Genomic DNA, 23,588 nt, shown 5'->3' with positions numbered 1-23,588 from the left:
CGCTCCAACAAACCAGTGAGGACCAGACCCTTGTGCACATTTGACCTGTGGTGTCTCCCACAACCCCTCAGGGGTTTCAGATGGAAGACCATCAACCCTACACTCAGAGAGTCCACCAGCCCAAAGGGGGGCGCTCTCAGCTTTAGCTCCAAACACCATCATTTGCCTATTCATGAAGCACTTCCATTTCTTCCACATTCTTTCCAGGCAATAGACCATGGAACGTGGTGCCTGCGGGTCGGTCCCTTCTGTGGAGGGCCTTCTTGGTGGCCTCTACTACACGCTTTGCATACATTAGCTCATGTTATCTTCATGATCATCCCATGAGGTTGGTGTTATCGTACCCATTTTTCAGATGGGGAAACTGAAGCTCAAGGAGACAGTCAGTCGATGAAGGATTGAACTAATGTCTTAGTGGCTCCAAAGTGCCTGCTCTTAACCCCTATGCTCTGGAATCACCACAACATGGTGGGGGGATGGGCTGTAACCAAACACCCAGGATGGATCCGCTTCTCAGGTGGGCTTGTTCCACCTTATCAGCTTCAGGAGCTCTGTAGCCTCATCCAGATGATAACTAGAGGACGGTGCTATGTGGATCTTGTAAGGTCCTCTTGGACCTTCTAGCAGGTGAGGGGAGAGCCATCTTGTAGTAGTGGGTCTGGCCACCGAGGGCCAGCATCTCCACCAACCCCTCGCCTCTCACATGGACACCAGAGCTGTCTGCACTCTCCCAGGCCCCCAGTGTCATCGGCAACAGCCCAAGGAAGCTGATAAAGTGGAGCAGACTAGGAGTCTGAACAAGAGCAGGTTGTCAGCCATCCCTGAGGTGTCAGAATAACTTTCCCAATATCCTAGGGTGTCTGTGAGCAGCCCCGGCCAGCTGGGCCTGCGTCTGATGCCTCCATTTCCCCATCATGTGTTCCCTCTTGGTTTATACAGACAGCACTCCAGGGATGCTACCTCAGGACTGGGCACCTGTGTCCCTGCCTTCGGCAAACAGGAGAGAGAAGAAAACAGCACGCAGTGACACTCTACAGCATCATCCCATCTAGTCTCCCTAGCAACCAGGAGGCTATTATAATCCCCATTTTAAGGATGAGGAAACTGAAGCTCAGAGAGGTGGGATCACTTGCCCAATGTCCCCCAGCTGATCAGTGATAGAGCCAGGATTTAATCCCTCAGTTCTCTGGCTCCAAAGCCTAGGGCTCCCAGGCCCCCATTCTAATCCTCGCCGTGGACCTGCCAGAGAACTCAGCTCAGTGGCTCTGTTCTCACCCTGGCCTTGACCTTAGCCCTGCAGGAAGTGGACTGACCCAAGGTTTGCTAATTCAGTATCTGCATCAACGGGTCAACACAAAAGTGTTTTTTTTCAAAGCACCTTCCAGGCTGCGAGGGGAACCAAAAAGAAGTGATGGTGTGATACTTGCCTCTAAAGAGCTGACACCAAGACAGGGAGCGCCAGCTGGCACATGGAAACAAAAGAAAATAACCAGGCTAGCGCTGTGGACCGTGCTGGGGGGGGCGGGGAAGGGTTGGGGCTGGGGCAGGGCATTGGCCTAGAAAGTCAGCAGCATGTGGAAGGGGGCAGGCAGGGCAAGGGGTGCCATCAGGCCTCGAAGCAGGCTGTGCCCTCCTTTCTTGGGGAAGGTGGCATGACCCAGGGATGCAGCTGACCCTGTGCGAGGAAAGAGGGCTCAGGGAGACAGAGGGGGACAAAAGGTAAAAGATGTAAAATAAACGGGCAAGGAGAAGGTGGGGGCAAAGAATGCCAGGGAGAGAAGGAGAGGAAGGGGCAAAGAGGGAGAGAGAAAAGGCTGCCCTGGGAAAGGCACAGGGGTCACGGGGACTCACAGTCCCTGAGCCTGTGTGTTCGGCGCTCCGGCAGGGGTCGTACAGAGAGAGAGAGAGAAGTTTTTTCTCCAGGAGAAGTGGGGGCATTTGTAGTCCTCTCCTTGCCTCCGCCACATGTTGAAAGCTCCCAGCTTGGAGAAGATCGTTGTGTCTAATCATTAGCATAGCCTGGGCACTGAGCACTCAGAATTCTGGACCTGATGACCATAGGGTCCGACCAGGGCCTGGCACATGGCATTAGCCCTGGCTGAATCTTGTTCACACACGTGCACACACATTCACACATGCACACAGCACTCACACCAGGGAGCTCTACCCCAGCTCACTCAAGACAGAAGGACTGAATACCACATGCATTTCTTCCAGTTTCATTAAGTAGGGCCTAGTGATTGTCTAAAATTAATGTTTCAGGTGAAGTTTCTTAATCCTTTCACTGCATCGTTCTAGACACAACTCCCCTGACCTTTTCAGGTTCTTGCTACACAATTTGCCTCCTGCTCAAATAATTTGCAATGACCAGGAACCAACTGGTTGCTGATAAAGGCTAAATGTAAAACACTCACGGTATCCAACTTCAAAGAGGGGCTTCAGATCAGAGTAGGTTACTAACAATAGCTACTGGGACCAAGGAGATGGAAGAAAAAACCCTGGTTTTAATGACCTATTAGGTGGCTCCTCGCAGCTCTAATACAAGAGCTCCACCTCCCAGCAAGAGAATCCCATACGCCCGCTCTCAGGATGGAAACTCAAATCCACAGGGATATATATACGCCACTAGTCCTCTTTTAGAGCTACATTGGCAATTAGCTATCAGACCAGTTGGAAAGGACGGAAACTAGGTGCCTAACCCATAGTTTCTTCCTTCCTCTCCTCCCCCTCCCTCCCTTTTTCCCCCTCCCCCACCTCCTCCTTCGTCTTCTTCTCTCCCCCTCCCCCTCTCTTGGTATTTTTCACCTGTGTTTATAACGGGCTGGGCACTGTACTAGACATTAGGGATGTAAATGAGAAAGGCTGCTCCTGCCCTTGAGGAACTCGTTGCCACTGGGAGGAAAAGACACAGAGGAAATTCAAATACAGTGACGGGAAGTACGGAGCCCTCCAGGAACACCGAAGAGACATGCCCTAGTCAGACAGTAAGGTCCAGCTCCAGCACGAGAGAAAGCCCCTGAGGAAGGTACCAGCCTGAGAAGGCTCTGGAAGGACAAGCCTGCACTGAGTGCTCTGAGCACAGGGCTCCGTGTTCTGAAAGATCTCGGAAGCTGGGGCAGGAGGCAGAGGTGCCACAAGGAAGATGCTCCGTGCCCTCAGCCCAACGTCCAAGGCGAGACAGGAGCCAAACCCAGTCAAAAGCAGCAGCGCCCGGGCTTCCCTGGTGGCGCAGTGGTTGAGAGTCCGCCTGCCGATGCAGGGGACACGGGTTCGTGCCCCGGTCCGGGAGGATCCCACATGCCGCGGAGCGGCTGGGCCCGTGAGCCATGGCTGCGGAGCCTGCGCGTCCGGAGCCTGTGCTCCGCAACGGGAGAGGCCACAACGGTGAGAGGCCCGCATACCGCAAAAAAAAAAAAAAAAAAAAAAAAAGCAGCAGCGCCTGACCCCTGCACCAGCCCTGCCAAAGAGCTCTACCAGAAAGCTCCCGGCATCTGAGGCAGCGGCCTCACTCGTCAGGAAATGAAAGGAGTATCTGAAATTCCACCATTGGAATTTCATTCTTTGGAATGGAGAAGGCTTGCATGCTTATTAAAGGGCAAAGTTGCCTGGAAAGGCCTGGCCTCAAGTTAAGAGTAAGCTCTCCACTGAAGAGGTAAGCAGCTGAGGGCAGCTTCCTGTGAGACCCCAGGGAAGTCAGAGATGCCTGGGAGGGTCCTTGGAGGAAAACGGGAAGGAGGGCAGAGAGGGTGGGAGCAAAAATATACCTTTGGAAGCCGAATGAAGCCAACATGGAAAAAAGACATTTTTCTTCTATAATTTCAAGAGGCGTGGGTGGCATTTGTAGCTCTCCCCTTTATCTCCACCTGAAGCAGATGTAGACACTTCAGGCTCACTTCTTCAGAGCACTTCATCCTGCAGACTTTATGCAGCACCCACCACGTGCCAGGCTCTGTGCCACGAGCTGGGGGCCGGGGCAGGAGTAGTGGTGTCTGGAGGGCTTCTTTCAGCTCTCACATCACTTGGTGGGGTTGAAGGGGCCTCACGGGGAACCGGATTAAAAGTGCCGTGGCCCTTGGATGGTGCCCCGCAGACAGGATCCCTCCAGATGACCTCTCCCAGAGACCACGCCGAGAGCATCCAGCAGAGAGGGCTGGCCGACCAGGAGATGCATCAGCACTCAGCACCTTGTGGAAAGCCTCACCTGAAGGCCAGTGCCTGCACGTTAGAAAAATAAACGAACAGGTGAAATGAACATTATAGCAGCAACCTGCCGAGCCTCTTAATCTGTCACTTAAACGTAGAGCTTTCAGCTATAATTGAACATCCTACTGAGACTATTATGAAGACGAGGAGGAGGTGTAGAAGTTGTGGTTTAGGAGGGTGAGGAAAATAAATTTCCCTTCCAAAGTGGTCAATAACAATGCCTTTGTGTTAAAGGAATGGAGTGCTGGGACTCGTGGCAGTGGAGGAAAACAATACATCCGGGGCACTTAGGAGGCCGCTGAGTCACTGCCCAGGCTGCCAGAGGAGAGCTGAGAGCCCCCGAGACTGGAAAAGTACCACTGCATCTTGCAAAACTTGAAAAGAAGCTGCCTGGGAGATGGCTATAAGCATATTACTAAAAGGAAAAAGGAAGAAAAGGAGGGAAGGGAGGGACACAGGGAGGGAGGGAGAAAGCAAAGAAGGAAGGAACGTTGCTCCACATCATGTCTTCAGGGAACTGCAAATTAAAACAACAATAAGATACCACAAATGGCCAAAATTTGGATCACTGAAAACAACAAAAGCTGGTGAGGAGGGAGAGCAACAGGAATACTTGATCATTGCCGGTGGGAATGCAAAATGGTCTAGCCATCTTGGAAGACAGCTTGGTGGTTTCTTACAAAGCTAAACATACTCTTACCATACAGCCCAGCAATTGTGCTTCTTGGTATTTACCCAAAGGGGTTGAAAACTTACGTCTGCATAAAACCTGCACATAGATGTTCATAGCAGCTTTATCCATAATTGCCCAAACTTGGAAGCAACCAAGATGCCCTTCAGTAGGTAAAGGGATAATGTGGTCCATCCAGACAATAAAATGGAATTTTATTCAATCTCAAAGAAATGAGCTCTCAAGCCGTGAAAGACATGGAGGAACCTTAAATGTATATTACTAAGTGAAAGAAGCCAATCTGAAAAGGCTACATACTGTACGATTCCAACTACATGACATTCTGGAAAAGGCAAAACTATAGAGACAGTAAAAAGATTTGGGACTGGATGGGAGGGGAGCAATGACTAGGTGGAGCTCAGAGGATTTTTAAGGCAGTGAAAATACTCTGTCTGATACCATAATGAAACATTTGTCCAAACCTATAGCGTGTACAACGCCAAGAGTGAACCCTAAGGTAAACTAATGACATTGGCTGGTTATGATATGTCAGTGCAGACGTATCAGTTGTAACAAATGTCCCACCCTGATGGGGGATGTTAATAATGGGGGAGGCCGTGCATGTGTGAATTTCCATATATGGAAATCTCTATGCCTTCCTCTCAATTTAGCTGTGAACCTAAAGCTGCTCTTAAAAAAAAAATAAAACCTTTTTTTAAGAAAATGGGAGGAAAGGAGGAGAAAAGAAAAACTCTCAGTAGAATGTAGCATCAAAAACTCTATTTACAAGCCCTGAGAAGATCACAGTGCGTGGGGACAATTTTGTGAAGATCAGAGCCTTTCAGGTTAATTGCACTCAGCCTCCTGGGAGTTCAGGAGGGAGGGATGGATGGTGCCCTGACTTCTACAATAAGAGGGGCTCTTCAAAGCATCTCATTCTTCTAGAAAGGCAGTGTGACATTAAGACAGGATGTGGTTATGATGCCTGTATTACTATTATTAGTGGACTGAATTGCCTTTGAGAGATTGTTCTCCTGGCGAAGAGGGAAAATAGACTGAAGAGTGAATTCTTTCTCCACATTGCTTCTTTAGAGAAATCGGGCTCCTGGAGTTTGAAGATGCATAGTGAGGGGGTCTGGCAGATACCTCAGCAGGCAGAGCCACTGCATCCTAATCCTCACAGAGAACCAACCTGAGCGCTGGATGTCTGACCTTGAGAGAAGCTGGGTGGAACTCGATTGGCTGTAACTCTTCAGAGACGATCAAACAACATTGTACTCTTCCCATCAAAGCTTCTCCTAAGTGCACCAAGCAAGGGCCACTTTCCTGCCCGTCCAAAGTCACTGCCTTTCAAGTGACCAGATCAGATCCTAAACCTTTCAAGAATTGGGGGCCCGGGATTTCCCTGGCGTTGCAGTGGTTAAGAATCCGCCTGCCAATGCAAGGGACACAGGTTCGATCCCTGGTCCAGGAAGATCCCACATGCCATGGAGCAACAAAGCCCATGTGCCACATGAGCCTGCGCTCTAGAGCCCTCGAGCCACAACTACTGAAGCCCGCATGCCTAGAGCCGGTGCTCCGCAGCAAGAGAAGCCGCAGCAATGAGAAGTCCGCGCACCGCAACGAAGAGTAGCCCCCGCTCACCGCAACTAGAGAAAGCCCGCGGACAGCAACAAAGACCCAACACAGCCAAAAATAAATACATAAATAATAAATAAAAATAATAAAACTCCCTCTGCTTTAAAAAAAAAGCATCGTGGGCCCACCCAAGGCTAGAGGAGATATGTCTTTCTTCAACCCTCCGAGAAGAAATGTGAGCCTCTTAGAACACTGCCTTCAGTCCTCACGACAGAAATACAACTGTCCGTGGCTTGTGCACAATTCAAATCTTAATTCTCACCTACTATAACACCTCATTGATCCCTTCGTTGTCAGGGAACGAGGCATTCTGGAGGAGTGAATGTGCCTTGTAATTTAGGCTTACCCCTCAAAGCACTGAATCATAAACAAATAAACAAGGAGGCTGGCTGTATTGCATACATTCCTGCTGAAATAAACAGAGTACATTTCATATTTGAAATTTTATGATTCAGGCCATCATCTTGAATGAGAATTACATTTGTGTGGTTGTAATTCATATGTGGTAGGTAATAAAAGGTTAAAAGTAGTGGTGATTTCTGCCTGGCTGGCTGATGCTTTCATGTAAATTACTTGATTTCTGAGGCATTACGTGTTATTAAATTCTTTTTTCTATGTCTGCTTCAGGTTTATCAGGGTTCATGAAGGAAGTGTTAAAAAGACAAGGCACAGGTAAGAAGCTGCATTACAGAGGTTAGAAACTGTGTTAGCAATTAGTTCCCAGTATAGTTATGACCAAGGAGACCTGAGAAAATTTTCTTTTATATAATGATGGTGGTAGCCATGGTGTGGTGGGACAGTAGGTATATGTATCAGTTAGGATTCTTTGGTGTAAACAACAAAAACCAACTCTGAGTAACTTCAGCCAGAAAAGAGATGTATTGAAAGAATTCTTAGTAGGTTCCATTGTTGAAGTTTTGCTGAACAAACCAGCCCCAGGAAGGACTGAATCAGGTCTGGTCCAGCGAGCTCTAGGGGGTGGACGTTCCCTGAATCCTCCCTAGTCACTTCCAGGGCCTGTGTGTCTCCACACAGGAGTCAATTCCTGGGAGGAGATGACCTAATTGATCCATTTGGATCAAATTGGGTCAATCCTGTAGCCAAGTGGGTAGAATCTTGTGAATAGCAGCCACATAAAAGCCACAGAGAATGAGAAGGGGCATTTTGACCAAGAAAGGCATATTGGATGGACAAAAGCAGGGGTCCACTAGAGACGGCCTCACCAACCCAATCTACACATAGTCACATTCCCTAACGTCTAGTTGCTTCAGGTTTCATATAAGTGTGGCTTCCTGTGCCAAGGGTTTGCCCCTGCCTACTCTCCCCTAAGAGGCTGTGGTAAGCAGAATGCACCCTCTCCATGCCCTAATCCCCAGAGTCTGTGAATGGGGGACTTTGCAGATGTGATTAAGGTAACAGACTATAAAATACAGAGATTAGCCTGGATTATCCAGGTGGGTCTAATATCATCAAATGAATCAGAGAGATGCAGCAGAAGTTGGAGAAATTCTAAGCATAATTGGGACTTGATCCCCTGTGGTTGGAAGGGGGACCACATGGAAAATATGAGAAAGAATTCAAGCAGCCTCTAGCAAGGATCTCTTGTAAAGATTGGCCTCTGGCTGACAGCCAACAAGGACACAGGGACCTCAGTCCTACAACCACAGGGAACTTAATTTACCAACAACCTGGATGAGCCTAGAAGTGTGTTCAACCCAGAGCTTCCAAAGGAGCTTGCTGATCCCATGTTTCATCATTAAGAAGCTCTAAGCAGAGGACCTAGTCGAGCCACACTGTACCCAAACTTCTGACCTATAGAACTGTGTGATAATAAATTTGTGTTGTTTTAAGCCACTAAATTTGTGGTGATTTATTCTGGCAGAAGTAGAAAAACAATACAGAGGTCCTGCAGATGTCTCACCTAGAGCAGCTTTCATACCCGCATCTCATGATTTTCTTGCTATCTGGGGGTTTAAGCTCTCAGTTTATCAACATGCATCTTCTTCTTCTGCATCTTTGACAATAACAATAACAAAAACAAACAAGCAATGAAAAAAGTATTTATTGAGTACCTCTCATGTTAGGTATCAATAGTTTATAGCCATTACAGCACTTAATCCTCACCCAAAAAACATTTTTTACAGATTAAAAAGCTCTGCATATCACCGTATCCTGGAACATGGGGAGAGTAAAGATGCCTATTTCACCAGACTTTTCTAAGGATTGAGTAAGATACACATTCACACAAACAGTAAGAGATAGAGCTGGGATTAGAGTCCTATTCTGTCTTTCTATCGCACCTCCACAGCACCACTATGAAAGCACTCAAGACAACAGGTAGCTAAACTGACAGCCAGCATCACTTCATGGCTTCGAGATTCTTCAGTGTATCAGATACATGGGGCAGTGGGATGAGTGCTGGACCGGGAGTCACCTGGCCAGGTCTCCATCCTTCTACCGATAGATCTGTGTGGCACTGAGATACACATTGAAAGTCACAGTAAGGTGTCAATTCTCCTTGGTTTTCAGTGTTCCCTCTCCCGGGTCTCCCCCATGCATGCACTATTTCCCAGTCCAGGAACACGTGGAGAATTCTCTCAGGTTCTCCGTAGCACTCTTTCATTTCTAGGACTTTCCCCGTTAAATTTCTGGCAGGGCCACCACTCACTCCAACCAAGAACAAAATCTTGGGCTAGCAAAATCGCAGGTTTTCCTCATTTGTTCCCAACAGAGTCCTCCTCTTTTAGCCAGCAAAAACACAGGTTCACACACGCACACGCGCACACACACACACACACACACACACACACACACCCAAATGGACTCTGTCATTTCTGGAAGGAAAATTGTCCATTTCATGTGCTTTTAAAAGCACAGTTCTGGCCAGTCTAGCTGATGGAAGGGCATGGAAGCAGCTCCAAGCCAGGAGACCACAGACTCCTGCTGTGCTTCCCCGAAACTCCAGCAGTTTTTCAAGAATAAAAGCTTTTCAATTTGCTGTGTGCTTTTGGTCAATTTACAGTGCTTTGAAATGGTTGTTCTGGTCAATTTTTCTAGTTTTATGCTTGTTTCATGGAAAGGAGCCACCGGCACCCATGTTGCCGTCCCCAGAAGTCCCTCCCGATGGCTATTCTCACGATGTTGCCACGGAGACCCCAGGTGAGGCCAGTAGCGAGGGCTCCACGTCTACCGTGCATCCTTCTGCACCGACGCAGAGCAGCCCCACAGCTGCTCCAGAGAGGCAGAGGTGTCTGCCCCTCAGAACCACTTCCCAGGAACTCTTTCTCTTTCCACATTTCCCAGCTCTGCCCTGGGATAGGCAGGATTTTGCAGCTTGAATCTCTTTCTGTCATATGCATATTATCTAATCTCAGAAAATGTACAGGTCTGGCTGCCAAAGCTTCAGCTTTGACTGTCACTCTGTGTTTTTCACCACAGTTAATGAACCCTATCTGCCCCCAAATACTTTGGCACTCAGACTATTGGGGCCAACATTCCCCATTGGGTATCAATTTACCATTGCCTTTATATGAAAGAACAAGAAAGAGCTTTGTGTGTGTGTGTTTTCCTACTCAAGTCTCACTCCTTGTAGCTGAGAGCCTAGCCTTGGACCATTTTAGAGAGAGGACCAGAATGTTTTAGCCTGCTGCTCCTTTTTGTTTTTGTTACATTATTCCTATATTCGTTCCCTCCTTTTGGAGCTCAGAAAATAAAGGAAAACAGCTACAACCTGCTCACCCACCCCCACCCATGACAATGGACGTGAAAGTCAGCCAGGGAGGTTGTGGAGTTACTGCAGAGTGTTCATGACTCTAAATGCCATCCAATCATTATCTGGAGTTTGAATAAATAATGTAGGTACAACTGCTTTTTGAAGGCTTCTCCTTTGTAAAGTGCTGGTCTGTTTACTGTAGCTAGTATTATTGTACACTTTCTCTAACATTGGATATCTATATATAGTCTATATCATACTAGAAGTGGGGGCTTCTATGAAATTTATTGATCTTAGAAAGTATTCCTCACTCTCAAAAAGATTGGGAATGACTGCTCCTTAAAAAACTAAAAATAGGGTATTCCCTGGCAGTCCAGTGGTTAGGACTCACCACTTCCATGGCTGAGGGCACGGGTTCAATCCCTGGTCGGGGAACTAAGATCCCACAAGCCATGTGGTGTGGCAAAAAAATGAAAATAAAAATAGAGTTACTCTATGATCCAGTAATCCCAGTCTTGAGCATATATCCAAAAAAGATAAAACTCTAATTTGAAAAGATACATGCACCCCAATGCTCATAGCAACACTATTTTCAATAGCCAAGACATGGAAGCAACCTAAATGTCCATGAACAGATGAATGGTAAAAGAAGATGAGGTATATCTATAAAATGGAATATTACTCAGCCATTAAAAAGTGAAATAATGCCATTTGCAGCAACATGGATGGACCTAGAGATTATCATACTAAGTGAAGTAAGTCAAAGAAAGATAAATATCATATGATATCACTTATATGTGGAATCTAAAATATGATACAAACGGACTTATTTACAAAACAAAAATATACTCACAGAAATAGGAAACAAACTTATGATTACCAAAGGGGAAGGGTGGGAAGGGGAATAAATTAGGTATTTGGCATTAACAGATACACACTAGTATATATAAAATAGATAAACAACAAGCACCTACTCTATAGCACAGGGAACTATATTCAATATCTTGTAATAACCTATAATGGAAAAGAATCTGAAAAAGAATATATATATATATATATATATGTATAACTGAATCACTTTGCTGTACACCTGAAACGTTGTAAATCAACTATGCTTCAATAAATTTTTTTTAAAAAAACTGGGAATCACTGCTCCAAGGAAACTGGATCTCTAGCAAAACAGCATCTCTTCCCTTTTTTGGCCTAGGGAAGGCAATGTTCCTCTACCACCCCAGTTGGTTCATGCTCATGACGTTGGCCCGCTGTTGGGTGTGGTGCCCTTGTGGAACAGGCAAGATACTGTCTGTGAGTCTGAAAATGCAACTTCTACTCTGAGATCTGCCATTGACTGGCTAAAATATCTTGGGGTCTTTCACTTCATTTTCATGGGCCTCCATTTCTTGATCTATAATATGATCTCACAAAATATGTCAAAAACCCCTGCCAGCTCAGCCATTCTTTGATTCAACACATTGTAATTCTAGGCACCTCGCACACATCTTCCTGCTCATAAACCCTAAAATGGCCACAAGTCTTTTACAGGTAATTGTATTTCCCAGCTAAGTGCCAACAGCCTCTTCACTTGGTTACTGATCATTTAAAAAAAAAAAAAAAAAAAGGGCAAAGTGACTGAAAGCATCAGGGCTCAGGTTCAGGAACACGCATCGCCTCATCTGTTCCAGAAACAGCCACCATCCCAGCACTTGCTGTGTGTCAGGCACACTGAAAAGCGCTTTCTGTGTATTAAATTATTTGATCCACAAGACAACCCTATGAGGTATCCTGTTACTTATCCCCTTTTACAGGCTAGGAAACCCAAACCCTTCTCTGGTCCAATTCTGCATCGTCTTTGTATCCTTTAAAACCTCCCTTGCAGAGAAAAAAGGAATGTATTTGTTCTTAGAATATAATTCATAAACACATAAGCCATCACTATGCGGGTCTCCATCATGAAACACAGCAAGACGCAGGGAAGAAAATAAAAGGCTCATTTAGCTGGTACCATTTAATATTTCCTTCTCTGAGACAAATGTTAAATGTCTGTGTAATTATCCTTAACTCTCACTGGGAGAAGGGAAGAATTCAGTGATTCAAAGTTTGCCACTCGTTTTAGTTACTCTTAAAGGGAGGACACATAAAACAGCGGGAAAGGCTTAAACTGGACCAAGTTCTTGGGCAGCTAGAGGCCTTCAAAGATGAAAGAAATCGTGATCTGCATCCAAGTTAATCAGCCCCATCCATAACCCTTTTGCTAACTCTCTCACCAGTATTCAAGCCAAAGAAAACTGGGATCACGCTATACATCCTAAATTAGAGCAAATATAAGCAAACAACATTAACACACAAGGTTGGTGACATCGACAGAAAAAGCCATCCTCCGTATAGAATTCTTGTATATATAATATGTGTATGACTATAGATTGGTACAACTTTTGGAAAGCAACATGACAAAACTAAACAATTCTCAGCAAGACCACTCCTGAATACCTATCCCTAGAAAATATAGCAATAAAAACAGGAAGAGTCATACATGCAACTGTCCATTGCAGCATTATCTATGATAGCAAAATGCTGGAGCCAACATAAATATACACGCACAAGAATCGTTTTTTCAATGTTTATTGAACACCTATGTGTGCCAGGCACTATGCTGGACCCTGAGGTGAATATGAGTCCACTCCAGGATTGTGCTGAATATGAGACTACTTTGTTCTGTTTTGCTCTTTGTCTATTTGGAACAAATAGCATACACTTCTTTCTGGTTCCCTTGTATATCACAGGGTTGGAAGGTTGGGATCCATGGCCTTCAGGATCCTGGATATGATTTGCATTCTGCCAACGAGGTGTGTTTTCATGAGATTTGGAAGGCAGAAGGGAGGTGAGAGGGGACCAATTATTCTTCTTCCAGGACAAGTAGTGGACACATGGGCTTTGTCAGGTGTGGGTTTTTGCAGAAATCAGTGAAACTCTTACCAACTATCTACCCAAGTGTTGTGCAGCAGCTGGGCCCATCAGCAGCATTTTCTTGCAGTTTTCTGACCTCTGCCCTAAGCAGTACCTCCGGATTCTCTGAAAGCCAGCAGTGGATCTGAAAGCCAGGAAAACTCCTCCCCCACACCCACACCCCTGCTGGTGATTCTCATTCCTCCAGTCATAGTTTTGTAAGCCCCCAATTCCCTATGTTAAATCCCTCCCTGATTCACATACCTAGAGTCATGTATATTTTCCTTGATCCTTAACTTATTGCAGAGAAACTACAATCTAGATCAGCTCTGCCCAGTAGGAAAATAATGTAAGTAACACACATGAGATACGTGTAATTTGAATTTTTCTGGTAGCCATATTTAGAAAGTAAAAATAAGCAGGTGAAGTTAATAAATAATATATTTTATTTAACCCAATATATCCAAAATATTATCATCTCATTGTGTAATCAATATAAAAATATGAATTAGATATTTACTTTTTGTACTAAGTCTTCAGGAGACAGTGTGTATTTTACACGTAAAGCACTTTTCAATTCAGACCAGCACATTTCAAGCACTTAATAGCCACACGTGACTCTCCTACTTTATAACAGAGATCTATATAAGATACTAGGGTAGACATGATAGTAGATTATCTGTGCTGCTATTTGCATGAACTTTGGGTCTTGGCAGGGGACTGTGTTTCTGCTACTAGGATTGGATCATCTGCCCACCTGGTCCAGCAGGTAGGTGTCTGTCAGATGAGATTTGGTTCTCACCCGGATTGAATCCAAGGCAGCCTTTTGGATAGGGAAGAATAGGATCTCTGTAAGCGCCGCCAAAACTTCATGGGAAATTTTATCAGACAAGAAGGAGCCAAGACCAGGGTACTAGGAGGGGTCTGCCTTGGTCTGGGGTGAACTCAGTGGCAGGGTAGGAAGGGGGCAGTTCCTGAGCAGTGTGGCTCTGTGCTGAGACAGCAGATGCACTGGCATGAGCGCCTGCATCACACCCCCTGGGAACGGGTTGTGTGACAAGAGAGAATCAGCAAGACTCATCTGGAGAGGTGCTGAGCTGACCACATCAGCCCAGAACAAGAACCTTATTTATAGGCATGTATGTCCAACAGCATGAGCAATAGAAACTCAGCTGTGGAGGCTTATCTTGCCAGCAGTGAATCTGAATCAGAAAAAAAAAAAAAAAAAAGAAGGATTCTGGAAAGAGCTGCAGTTACCAAAGTTAGGTCAAGCCAGGATGGAGGCATGTGGACTCCAAGAACATGAGAACTGAAATACTGCCTGCCATATCAGTAAACAAAGTGTGTTGCAGCCATCCAGCCACCACATTACAGCCTCCCGGATGGTGAGCCCTGAAGGAACTCAGGATGGAGACAAATGGGCTGCCCACTGCCAAGCCCATCTAGCAGTCAGCCACTACCATCACCCACAGCGGTGCACCCTGAGGAAACTCAGGATGAGAAAACACAGGATGCTGGGCCCAGAGAGCCGAGGTGCGTATCAAAGGAATGATTTCAGTGAGCCCACACTCTTGCATCTTCCCATACATAGAAAAGCGTTAATTCCTTAACTTGAGATATCTGGTTTTCCTTTATTAACAGTAATCTTTTGATGTTCCGACCACCTGGTTTTGTTGCAAAAACTCCCCTATATCCTGGCTCCCCCACCTCCCTCTTTGGAACAGTTTCTCAGCTTCACCTGAGATGCTGTGTCCCAGGTTTAAGTCCTCAGATTTGGCCACTGAATAAAAACATCAATCTCAACCTTTAGGTTGTGCTTTTTTTTTTTCAGTTGACAAACAGATGGAGAGCAACTGATGATCCAGCTACCAGAAACAGGTTAGAAACCAGGGTGAGTATGGATGAAGCTGGGTATGTATGCCAGCCCTAAGGCTAGATTGGGCTATGGCGTGTGGCTGCAGGTATCTGTCTTTGTGTTGTTTCAGCCTAAAATTCCCTTGCATAGCTTCTGACACATCATAATAACAGCAAACACCTTATTTGTGAGTTCCTACTACGTGCCAGCCACCGTGCCAAGAACTTTGCACACATAATCCTGATTTATCTTCACTGAAGTCCTGTGAGGAAAGTACAGTTATTATTCCCATTTTAGAGGTAAGAAAACTGAGGGACTCAGAACCTTATTTGAGGGGATAGACTTAGTAAATGTCAAAGCTGCAGTTCAAGCTCAAAACCTTGAATCTGGAGCCTTGAGCCTAATCACTAGGCCGTGATGTTTCAAAGTTTACTGACTTGACTTTAACTGGAAAAGGAAAGATGTAAAAGCAGGGAGGTAAACTGCCAGAGCCCCATTTTGCAAAATTCACACTTATTGTGTTCAGCTTGGACCTGGGCAGTGGACAGAGGGAAGCAACAGGAATGACACTGTCAATCAAGACCATGGTATACCCCACCCCCAGCATTCCAGAAATGACCGTCTGTAACCACAGCGACCTGGGCTGGGGGTGGGGATTGCAGGCGTTGCATGCCTCCTGAGAAAAAGGAATTCTTCTCAGGTAGGAGAAGGTGCCGTTGCCATGGCAACCACAGAAAATTGGTCCAATCCTAGAGCAGTAGCTGGAGTTTTCAGAAAAAATTAAATTAAATTAAAAAGAATGAGAGTGTCGCTCGGCCACAGAAGTCACCCACAAAGGGACAGTGTCTCTGTCAGGCTCGAAGTCTAAACAGATGAACCGCAGATGCCTGGAGTCCAAAGAGGGGCCCTGCAGGGGTGAAGCTCCCTTTCATACCCGAGGGTCCCGCGGCGGGGCCTCAGCGTGGATTTGCCAGGGAGCAGCCAGGATAAACACAGCACATTTCTCCGACGAGGACCACATTCCAGCCGTGGGCCTCCCGCAGCAGCCGGCAGTCGGCTTCTCACAAAGCTGGCTTTTTCCCTGCCGGTCAACCCTCATTTCCCCAACCCAGCGAAGCCCTGGCAGCCCTGGATGCTTCCCTCCTCAGCCTCCCTCAGTTCTTCCTTGCAGCTCAGAATCGTTCGTTCCTAAAAGTCTCCAGTTGAAACAGAAACCAGTTGTAATTCCTCTCAAATGATGGTTCCCTCCTTAAGGCCCAACATGGGAAATCCTGATGCCACTACCCAGTCCTCCAATGGTACCTGATCATCACCCCCACTCCCACCGCCAGGCACATACAGCACAGTATACACACGGGGAAGGGGGCTCTCAAGTCCTACAATCAGGACACCCACTGCAGGAACTTGACCCACTGCTGCTACCATGCTACTCCAGGACATAGCCACCACCCAGAAATTGTTAAACCAGGTGCTGCTTTAACATCCTTTACCCATGCAGTGCAAAAGTACTCAATGACTAGACTGCAAAAAAACAACAGCAACAAACGGAAACCAACCCAAATCCTAAAGCTTCCTGTACCTCAGAAGGGGTCCAAAAGAGTGATGCCATCTAGTTAGAACCTGTTGACAATAGGTTGCATCATCCTTTATTTTTATATTTCTATTTCAGCTCGTGCAGAAATTGTTGAAGCATTAAGCAGAATTTTAAATAGGTGAAAGAAAACTGTGTATTCCATTTTTGGATCCCAATGGGGTAAATTATTTTCATTTGTCTCCACTCAACTGCTGTTGCCTTTTTATCTTTCCAGAGAACTTTGACTATTGTATCTCGTCTGAAGTTTAAGCACATAAGAAGAGTAGAATCGGCATTATTACCCGCATTCCATAAAAGAAGCCCAGATGATATAATCAAGGTCAGGGGCTCAGCTGTTCTCTCAAGGTCAGGACCAGAGCACAATCTTAGTGAGTCTAGGGCTCTATCCAACTTTCCATAATATCCTTTGTATCAGCAAGGTTCACGTCCTGAGTTGAACCGAAGCCGGAGTGAATTAGGGAGATAGATAGGTTTCCTTTCATAACCAGTAACAATGATTGCCTCGTGGAAGGGGAACTGGGTGGCTGGAGCCTGGGGTGAAGGGGAGACTTTCTTTTCACTGCCTTTGAATTGTGTACCATATGCAGGAACCAACTCTTCAGAAAATAACTAATATTTAATTTTAAATGTTAGCTTAAATGTAATTTAAAGTTTAAATGTAATTTTAAAACTTCCTTTTATAAAGCAATTTTATCCTGCCCGTAAATTAATGGAGTTGAAACACACATTGTGAATATTGTGATGCTTAAGTCTGCTTAGAGCCTGCCTGGAAGGGCCCACAGCCAAGTTCAAAGGAAGTAGACTGGGACGGGAGAGCTGGGACCCAGAGTGACCCCTCTACATCCTAAAAGGTGCATAATTCAGTGGAAATAAAATAGCCAGCTCTCGATTATCTGTGTTAGTGCAGGAAAGTCCTGGGGTAGGTAGTTTGAATGCAAGTGCAGATTAAAAGTTATATTTAATTTATATTCAGCATTGGGATGTCTCTGTACACATTGGAATATGGATCTGTTTCATGCCATGAACTTACAACACTGCAAACTAAAAAAAGAAAACCATAACACTGAAATATTGGGACACTGTCCATATTTTCCCTTTGAATTCATCAGAATGCTTCTGGCTACAAGAAACAAAAATCCTGACAGAAGCTGACTTAAACAATGAGGACATTTACTGTCTCACAAAACAGAGAGACCACAGGTCAGGGTCTCAGGTTTTGTTGAAGTAGCAGCTCGGCGGTGTCATCAAGGTCCAACCTTTGCTCTGCTGTTCTCAGTGTCAGCTTCCTCCTCAAGCTCATAGCAACAAGATGTCAGGACTTCCAGGTGTCTTCTCCAGACATGTGACAAGGTCAAGGGGGAAAAGTGGAAGCATTTTTCTGGAGAACAAGGAAACCTCTTCCAGAATGTCCCCACCCCTACACCACCCCCAGACATCACTGCCAGCCTCATTTCATCATGTGTCATTCCAGAGCCAGTCACTAGCAGGGGAATAGGGTCATTGTGATGGGCTTAGACTAATCAAAGGGAGAAGAACGGATGCTGGTTTGTCAAATACAACATCCACTGCATATACCGTCATTCCCCCAAGAAGCCCCTTCCTTTGTGAGAGACATCACAGGGGCATAGGCTGAGGTTTTTGAGTAACACTGAGCATCAGTTCACATAGAGATGCCTCCCTCCTACTTCCGTCTGAGACAGGCTGGGACCTGGGACCTGGCACCTTTTGCTGCAATGTTTGCACTTGGACACACATCTCCTTGAGCAACAAAATACAAAGAAACTATAAGGGACTAAAAATGCACAGTTGGGGCAAATTATGGACAAAAAGATACAAAAAGACACAACTGCCACTTCTGAAGAGCAGGGAGCAAAAGCAGGGTGCTGTGCATGCCCCATGCACATACCACCCCCAAAGGGGTGGGCAAAACACTTAAGCCACCCCTCTCACGTGACCCTGGAGTTGCCCCTATCCTCACCCCATGTAAGGGGCCAGCTCGCCACCCCCCACCCCCGGAGTGAGCGAGGGAGCAGGGAACCTGTTACTTGTTCTCACTCCCTCCTGCTGCCGCAGGGGCCCCAATAAAGCCTTGCCTGAATTTCTTGTCTGGTCTCTGATCAATTTCTATTGATTAAGGAGGCCAAGAACTTCCTTAATTGGCAACACTTCCTTTTGGATTTACTCCTGGAGGAATGGTGAGAAGCTAACTGTATATTTTAGTTTCAGCTTCTACCTGTGTGCTATATGTGATAGAAATCAGTATAAGCAAAGATAATGCTCACATCACTAAAAGAAAATTTAGACTGAGTAAGTGGGAATTCAGTAAGCCACTAAAAGCAAGATTCACCATGAGGGAACACAGAAAGCAGCTGGCCAATGTTCAAGGTGAATGTGTCCATTAAGATGGGTATCATGTCCATTATTGTCATTTCCAGAAATCTACCTGAGCCAAAGGTATTTTTCAAGGCTAATGCAATATGTCAGATGAAGTGTGCAGCATACAGGTGTCAGGGAAGAGACTCGTTGACTCGAAAGTTTATTGTACAGAGGTCTCACCCTTGGCTACTGCACCCTCCCCAGCAGTTCAGAAGTGGACATTTGGGGAGTGCTCTAATTAAAGGCAAATGATCCCATGGGAGAAGGGCTGGATTGATGGCACTAGCTTGCTGAGATAATAACCACCTCTGCTGCACAAAGCCCCAGTTGGAGGTTGAAGAGAATTGCCTACAAGCAATTTACAAGGAGCAGCTAAGAAATAAAACACAGTGTCAGATGGGCCTTTGAAAACCAGTGTGGGAATCTGTTCCTTTTTTTTTTTTTCTGGAAAGAAACAGAAGGTACAGACACTGGCTACATTTATTTTTGGAGCAGGGAGAAGGGGAAAAAAGAGGAATATATAGAAGAAAGATGTAGCCATAAGGATTGATCTGATTCAACCCTGGAGAAAAATATCCATCTCAGCGTGTCAGGGTTAAGAAGGGCCACATGCTCATGACTTTGCCATCAGAACTACGTAGCTTGGTCTTGCTTTTTAACAGCAGAAAGAGCAAGAATGCTGCGATGGGACAATTCTGGAATCAAAAACTGAAAAATACAAATGCCGATTCATCTTACCTCTTACGCAGCCGCACTGTGTTCCGGAGCAGCACTTGTCAAGATTTAATGTTGCGTGAATCACCTGGGGACCTTGTTCACATGCAGATTCTGACTCAGAAGATGTGGGGTGAGACCCAGGATTCTGCATTTTTAACAGGTTCCCAGGTGATGCTGATGCTGCCAGTCCAGGACCACATTTTGGGTAGCCAGGTTCTAAAGTATCTATGATAGAGTGTAAGGTTTACTGAGTTAACAGTAGGTGTGGTTTTAATGTGGTTTTAAGATATATAAATGTTAAGACAGGAAGGAAGCTTTAAAGAAGGCAGATGAGATGGCTAAGTATCCAGAGTCTATAAATAACTCCTACAGCTCAACAACAACAAAAATAAACAATTTTTAAATGGGTGGAGGGGCTTCCCTGGTGGCGTAGTGGTTGAGAGTCCGCCTGCCGATTCAGGGAACGCGGGTTCATGCCCCGGTCCAGGAGGATCCCGCGTGCCGCGGAGCAGCTGGGCCCGTGAGCCATGGCCGCTGAGCCTGTGCATCCGGAGCCTGTGCTCCGGATGTGCACAGCAACGGGAGAGGCCACAACAGTGAGAGGCCGGCGTACCGCAAAAAAAAAAAAAAAAAAAAAAAGGCGAAATTTGAACACACATTTCTCCAAAAAAGATATATAGATGGCCAGTAAGCTCATGAAAACATGTTGAACATCACTAATCATTAGGAAAATGCAAATCAAAACCACAGTGAGACACCGCTTCACATGTGTTAGGATGGATGTTATCCAAAAAACAGAAAACAAATACTGACAAGGATGTGGAGAAATTGGAACTCTTGGCACTCTTGGCTGTCAGGAATGTAAAATGGTGCAGCCTCTATGGAAAACATATGGCAATTCCTCAAAAAATTAAACACAGAGAGAGGATTCTGGGAAGATGGAGAGTTAAGATGTAGATAGACAGATAGATAGATAGATGGCTATCTGAATCATTTTGCTGTACACTTGAAACTAACACAACATTATAAATTAACTATACTTCTATAAAGATAAATAAAATAATAAGCACCAGGAATTTCTCTTCAGCTAGAGAGCAATTGCACTGGCAGAAGCTATCTGATGTAACTCTTTTGTAACTCTGGTGTCTATTGAAGGCTTGCAACTTCCAGGGGCAGATTTGGATGGTAAATTGCAGTTAATTTCAGTCAATTTCAGCCTTTAGCAGTAGTAGCAGCTACCTATCCTCCAACCCCACCCATGCGGCAGGCAGCTGTGCATGTGTTCCTGAAGTAGCTTAAACACAGCTTTCTGGAGCCAGAGTGAGCTAAAAGGACCCTGTCCTCCAAATATCAGGGATCTGTGCTCTGATCAGGAATTGCTGCTTCTGATCACAGAGGTGCAGGTAAAGAGACAGGCAGCCATTGTTGTTGTACCTCCCCTGCACCATTGTTGCAAGCCTCGCCCCCCCATTAAAGTGAACAGGGAATTTAAAAGGCAAGGCTCTTTCCCCCACCTTCTTCGTTTTTCTCTTTTTCCCTGTTTGGGAGCCAGCCATTAAAGACTAGGATGTTCAAAAACAACTGCATACGTGGGGAAAATTAGAAAGTAACTACACATGCCCAGGGAAAGGCTCTGAAAAGACCTAAGAAGGCTTTTAGTTTACACCTCACGCTAATTCGCCCCACAGAGGCAACCTGCAATAATAAAAAGGAATTTAAAAAAAAAAACCTGGAAAAGGGGGAGAATTTGATTTCTAGAGTTACCACATTATTAGATTCAAACGTCCAGTTTTCAAAAACATCACAATGCATGCAAAGAAACACAAATATATGGCCCGTTCAGAGGGGAAAAAAAATCAACAGAAATTGTTTTTCAAACAGACCTGATGACAAATCTACTAAACAAAGATGTTAAAAGAATGTATTTAAAATGCTCAAAGGGGGCTTCCCTGGTGGCGCAGTGGTTGAGAGTCCTCCTGCCAATGCAGGGGACACAGGTTCGTGCCCTGGTCCGGGAGGATCCCACATGCGGCAGAGCGGCTGGGCCCGTGTGCCATGGCCACTGAGACTGCGCATCCAGAGCCTGTGCTCCGCAACGGGAAAGGCCACAACAGTGAGAGGCCCACATACCGCAAAAAAAAAAAAAAAAAATGCTCAGAGAACGAAAGGAGGATATTAAGAAAGTCAAGAAAATGATGTCCAAATAAAATGGAAATATCAAAAAAATAGAAAACCTAAAAAGAAACCAAAAAGAAATCCTGAAGTTGAATAATACAGTAACTAAAATGAAAAATTCACTAGAGGTATTCAAAGGCAGATTTAAGCAGGGAGAAGAAAGAATCAGCAAACTTAAGATAGGACATGAGGCTGAGAAGCATGAAGAAAAAAAAGACTAAAGAAAAGTGAACAGAGCCTAAGGGACCTGTGGAATGTCAGCAAGCAGATCAATATACACATTGTAGGAGTTCCAGAAGGAAGAAGAGAAAGAGGCAGAGAAAATACATCAAGAAATAATGACTGATAACTTCCCAAATTTGATGAAAGACAGATAAGCAAAATGTGGTACCTACTTACAGTGGAATATTGTTCAGCCTTAAAAAGAAGGAAAGTCTGCAATATGTTACAACATGGATGAAGCTTGAGGACATTATGCTAAGTGAAATAAGCCAATCACAAAAAGACAAATAGAGCATGATTCCAATTACATGAGGTGCATAGAGTAGTCAAATGCATAGAGAGAGAAAGTAACATGGTAGTTTCCAGGGGCTAGAGGGATGGGGAATGGGGAGTTCATGTTTAACGGGTACAGAGTTTCAGTTTGGGAAGATGGAGGAGTTCTGGAGATGGATGATAATAATAGTTGCAAAACAGTGTGAATATACTTAACGCCACTGCAACTGAAAGTCGTTAAAATGGTAAGTTTTAGGCTGTATATATTTTACCACAGGAAGAAAAAGTCAGCCACCTTAACTCCCTGGTTTCATATATGAAGAAGGTAAGACAAAAGATTATTGTAAATGACGAAGCAGAGAGGCACAGCTGGCTGGCGATGGAACCAGATGGAACCCTGAGACCTAACTCCCAACTCCACGGTCTGACCTTAGAACTCTGACACTGTGCTGACCTGATATGATGCACAGATGCAAAACTGTGTAGTGAGGAGAGAAAAGGAAACCTAGATTCTAACCATAATTCTCCCACTGTTGGCTGCGATGCTTTAGACAGATGAATCCTTGACTTTCCTGGGAAAGTCCTCTTCTCAGTAAAATGTAGAGACTGATGACATTCTCATCAGTAAAATGAAGAGAATGTCTCCCAAAATATTTTGCTTAGGGTACTGGTTTCAAGAGATATCTGTAAGGGGAAAAATATGGTTTTGTAGTCAAATATTTGGGAAATTCTGCAGACTGAATCTCTCTCGGATAGTCACAAAGTATATTAGCATGTTAAAGGCTCTGGAAAGTTCTGTAGTAAAGAAATCTGTTCATTTTTTCTTTACCCAGCAATTTTACTTGGGGCTCCCAAAGCAGATGCTGAGACAAGGATTTGAGTGCAAGTAGCTGATTTGGGAAGAGAAGGGAAAAAAGCTAAGGAAATTGAGAAGCAAGACAGGGAAGGGAAGACATCCTTGAAGGATGCATTATTAAGCCAGCTACCACTGAGGGCAACTGGACCTCGGTCCCACTGGGGAAACTGAAGGAGTCAGTGTAGAGCACATGCCTCAGTTATCCCACCCAAGGGGCGAAATTGCTGGGGTGTTTATACACCAACTCTCTCCAGTTATAGCTTAAGGATTGCTTGGGGTCAGTGTCAAGTTCTTGGTACCCCTGGCCGGTTATGTAAGAACAGACCAGCCCTCCATGTAAGGACAGACCAGCCC

The sequence above is a fragment of the Mesoplodon densirostris genome, chromosome 17, assembly GCF_025265405.1.
Source record: "Mesoplodon densirostris isolate mMesDen1 chromosome 17, mMesDen1 primary haplotype, whole genome shotgun sequence".
Lineage (NCBI taxonomy): Eukaryota > Metazoa > Chordata > Mammalia > Artiodactyla > Ziphiidae > Mesoplodon > Mesoplodon densirostris.
Note: the sequence above shows the minus strand (reverse complement) of the source record.